The sequence below is a fragment of the Macrobrachium rosenbergii genome, chromosome 17, assembly GCF_040412425.1.
Source record: "Macrobrachium rosenbergii isolate ZJJX-2024 chromosome 17, ASM4041242v1, whole genome shotgun sequence".
Taxonomy (NCBI): Eukaryota; Metazoa; Arthropoda; class Malacostraca; order Decapoda; family Palaemonidae; genus Macrobrachium; species Macrobrachium rosenbergii.
Window position 1 is genome coordinate 3,456,270 of NC_089757.1, and position 5,002 is coordinate 3,461,271.

Here is a 5,002-nt window from a genome sequence, read left to right on the forward strand (position 1 = left end):
AGCCTAATACAGCAACCTCTTACCTTACATGTCCTTATTCTATCATTACTATCTATATCCAAGAAAAAATTCAAGTAAATTTACAAACCAAGTTGTCCACAGAAAACTGAGCATAGATAACTCTCTAACAATCTTCTACTGAACCCGGCAACAAAAGTAGACTGGCTGGCTACGGATGTTTGTACCTATCGCTCCCATGGTGGGGGATGGGGAAGTAATGGATAGAAAATAGATATTCATGGAAAACCAAGTGTTCTCATTTTTTGTTTCAATCTGTCAAACTACCGCTGGTGAGGAAGTAAAAGCTATATAATGGAGGTAAGGTTCATTTCAAAAATATAGAATATCTGTGGAGGGACCTCTAAGAATGGGCTAGGCGATGTGGTAACAAATCTGAATACTGTATATGCAGCAGTACATTTTCCAGTTTCTTTTTAACACAAATTTCCTAAGAACCAGCTGCTACATCATTTCTTCAAAATAGCTGGTAAGTTTACCCTCCAAAGTCTGATACCCAGCAGCCTTCAACATCTAAGGAAGATCCAGACTGGTCTGAAGACACCAATCCCACTTACAGTTCCGATTCAGATTAAGGTAAATTTACGGAGTGCTCCCAAACTATTATCATGCACTAGGCTAAAGAACTGATGTCCTAGGTTAGGTTAGGTTTGATTAGGTGCAGCCTTTTAATTATTAATTGGTAGTGCTCTAGGTTAGGTAATTGGGTGTCTAGGGCTAGGTAAGGATCTGGCATCCAAGGTCAGGTTCACTGGAGGTTCCAAAAGAACTGGAGGTTCCAAAAGAGGAAAAGACATCCAGCTAGGTAAGGACTAAGACCCCTAAGTTAGATTAGTGGGGGATTGAGGCTTAAGCAAGGACCTGGCATCCTAGGGTAGCTTTGGTGGGGGGGTCCACAAGGCCAGAGCTCCCCTGGTTAGGTTACAGAGGAGGTCTAGACCTAAGAAAGGACCCCACGTCCTAGTTTAGGTTACATCAGAGGTCCAGGGTGGTACAGCCAAGGCAACTAGGAAAGGAACTACCTTGTTGGTTAGGTTAGGTAGGAGTTCTAGGCTTAGGTAAGGGCCCCACTGCCCTAGGTTAGGTTGGTTATGTTAAGTGGGTAGATCTGGGAGGGCAAAGCCCCAAGCCAATTAAGAATAGAGCCCTAGGTTAGGTTAGGTGGGCAGGTCAAGGGGGATGGTACGGACCTGGCCCCCTGAGTTAGGTTATATTAAATCCCTATGTATTGTACTCATTTTGTGTTTTCTCCCACCCAAAATCCCCCTTTCCCAATGTGTTCCTCAAAATTGCAGGATACAAGGGTGGGCTCCACTATCTCTGTAAGTATATACTTTTTTGCTAATGGAACCAATGTCGGAGATATTCAAAGCAGACACTAAAACATAAAATGTTTTCAAATCCAAAATGTAATAATGGTTTAAAAGTAAAATTTTCAGCGGCAAAATACGATAATGGTTTAAAGTAAAAATTTACAACGATCATTTTGTCTTTATATATTCATCACGCTCCATATTTTCCTGATTCGGTTATACATTAGGGTAGGTGTGCAGCAGCCAATTAGGCTAGTAAGTTGAGTAGATTTACTTTAAACCATTAGGCCTATTTGATACTGGAGTTTTTATGCCATGCATGATATTGCCTCCTTAACATAAGAACAAAACCTATGGTCAAATTTACAGCAGATTTACTGTTCCCGGGGTATATACCGTCTTTTGTTTATGCTTTACCAGTAATTCTAATGGGACGGTACTGAACACGGCTCACGGGAGTGGTGCTGGTAGGCCTAGCATATTCAAGTAAAACCTTTCAGGGAAAGAAACGGTTGATTTAACCTTCACAGCAAACATTACAAAATATAAAAATATCACCAAAAATATTTTCAATTCCAAAATGTTTTAATTGTTTAAAATTATGCCAAATGAGGAGGCGTTGATTTACGAAAACTCCACTGCAGTGAAAAAAAGGGCCACTTACCTCTGAAGTTCTTTCAGAAACAGCAGGCTGTTGAACCCGACACCTCTATAACACTGTCAAACTTGACAAAACACGGGCTCTTTCCGCAAGAACACATTAAACAAATTAACACACTTACGCCGGTCACTACGGATTAACGTACGCGGCCATAAAAGTCAGACTGACAAGTGACAAGTGACAACGGAACACTTCCACTACACACGACACTTCTCGACAACGGCCCACCCGACCCGTTCTCTAACTACCTCTGTAGGCATTACAACAGTATAAGCTCAACAGTCATAACATTTCCAAAATACAAATATGAATTACAACAAGTTTTCTTTGAATGTTGAAGTTTTAGGCTGTGTTCAAGCTGCCCGTATGTTGCAAAATGATTTATAGGCCTAAAAATAATCTATGCCTTCAGAGACGTAATCTCTGTTACTGAAGAATTTCTTTGTAGGGATTACCTGTTCTTTAAGGAATAAAAGATGATGATTTTAATTATATGGCGAAGATGGCTATTAATCGAAATATCTGTTAGTATTAACGTCAAGGCCTATGGAACACTTGTTTTTTTAACTGGCATAAAATATGATTTTCTTAAAAGTCCTTCTGCTCACTTGAAGTGTAAGAATGTGCAGATAACTTCATGCAGCTTTCTGGTCAGAAATTGTTAACATAGAGATGTGAGTGCTAAGTGTAAAGAAATCTAACACACCTAGGTCTAGGAACAAAATCTTGGCTTTAACAAAAGAATAATTGCATAGGCAGATGTTTGTTAGTAAGCCATAAGTTTTTAAGTAGTTATTAAAATAACTTAAATCATTTTATTTTTTATGAAAATCTAAATATTCCTCTAACAAATATAAAATAAATGGTTTCAAGATAATTTCATTGTCGCTGCTCATTGTAGACCTATGTTGCACCAGGTGGCTGGTGTGGCCCCACCACACTAATGGTTGCGTCACACACGCTCCGCTCACCCGTTGAAGTCAGTGGAAGCATTCTACTTTTGTATATACTTATTTACATTATTTCAGCTTTGAGGCAAAAAAAACAAAACAATCAAATAGTACTGTTTCAAGTTTTATGGTTGCATTGGAAGCAATTTCAATGTTATGACAATTGACACGGTTTACATAGAGGAGTCATTTATTTGTGCTGGTTTGACTCTTGTTTGGCTCCAGTCTACATAGTTTTTCACAGGGAGGAGAAGAGAAGTATCACAGACATTACATCAATTGTCACAACTAAATGTATTCTTTATTTCAGTAGCAGGGGATGCCAAGAGTGGGTGACAACCAAAGACTTTCAGTGATAACATTAAAGTCCACTCGTTTAAATTTATTCAGCAAATCAAGAAAATACATAAAAATTTACATAGATAGGCAGCCAAAGGACAAACTATATATTAAAATAATATTGAAAACACTCATCAGGAAATGGAATTTGAATACATGATGTGAAAAACGACTGGAGCTAGATTTACTTGTCTCTACCAAAAAAATGGATATCATCTAAGTTTATTAAGTCTCCCAAGGAAATAAATATTTGTCAACATGAAAATAAAGACTTTACAACACGGAGTGCAACAGAAAATACAAAAAGACTCTACATCACTGACAATTACGCCTCTAGTAGGAATGGGAGTTGCTACAAAATGAAGTCTCGGACAAAGACTTTAACTTTGAATAATTTAAAGTTACACATTTAATAGGATTAACAAAAATGAAATTAAATGAAATTCCCTTATGACAGCAAAATGAAATCTCAATCAGATCCATAAATTCCTACTTACAATTATCATGTATCCAAAATCAAGGTTAGTCCAAGTATGCAACTCATTCACTCAGACACTCCCCTACCCCCTTTAACCTAAGCAATATATAAAATACTGTATCAACTTGATGCCGCAATAGTTGAATGTTTGACTTTTAGGGTACAGCACTCTACCGTTGGGCACTCCATCTCAAAAATAATCTGTAAAGGGTTTATTTTACCTCTTGTTACTTACCAACAGCATTTTGCTAGTTACTTATATCAGCACTAGCACCTACAACAATATTTCTCTAGACAAAGAAATTTAACAACAATACAGAGATTGGTGATTATATTTACAGTGTGACATGTACATAACTATATTTACCCCTAAAAAGTGATGTCCCTCAGTATTTTACTGACACAAAAACCCTCATAATTGATAGGATCAGATGTAATAACATCACTTAAGAATACAGAGACAACTGGTCTGCCCTTAGCTACTTTCAATTACAGAAATATCTTTGAGCATGAACATTTTTCTGAACTCTAATAACACTACTACAAAAAATAAAATTTTTTTAACAGTAATGATCATTATTACAAGTCTTTTTCTAGTTCGAGCCATGTTATTATTACAGAATACTTTTAAACACCAATGAACCTTATCATAACACTAATGTTTCCCTTATGGAGTTATTTCTTTTATATTTCAAAAATGTAATTTGACTGTATTACCTCCTGGTCTGAACCAATATCTCCTCTCAGATATTCCCTTTTATTTTGCCATATACCCAATTGTGTCAGTTTGTTTACTTTTCTGGCTTGTGCAGTTCTGGCAGCCTCGTGGCACTGTGGCATAGCATAGTTTCCACATCTGGAGACGGCAGTAGGATGAGTCAGGTTGGATAGAAAGAGTAGGCCAGCAGGATCTCACAGTGTTCTTGCTAAAGGAAAGTGATTTAAGGCATCTCTGCATAGCATCAGAATTTTTCCCTGGTGGACTTCTCAGCCTGTTGTACTGGAACCACTATGAGTCACCTTGCCACTGTGACCCAGACATCTTTTGACATCTGCTTCCGTTAGTTTTCTCTGGCTAACTGATGTCTGGCCCAAAAGTTTCCTCTGCCTGGACCAACTGATATCTACCCCACAAGTTTTCTTTGTCAAAGCCTATGTGAGGATCTTTGAAGGAGGTCCCAAGGAAGACCATGGCTCTCATTGGTCAAATCATCAGACTCAGGCAGGCAAGCCTATGGCTGTT

General features: G+C 38.0%; 1 long non-coding RNA gene across 1 annotated transcript in view; it reads right to left on the bottom strand.

Moving 5' to 3' along the window:
* LOC136847665 (uncharacterized) overlaps window positions 1-2,126 on the bottom strand; it is a 411,764-nt gene extending 409,638 nt beyond the window's left edge. The window contains exon 1 of the long non-coding RNA XR_010855790.1: window positions 1,996-2,126. This is a non-coding gene — a long non-coding RNA (uncharacterized lncRNA). The remainder of the gene's footprint in view (window positions 1-1,995) is intronic.
* Window positions 2,127-5,002: the final 2,876 nt, after the last annotated feature.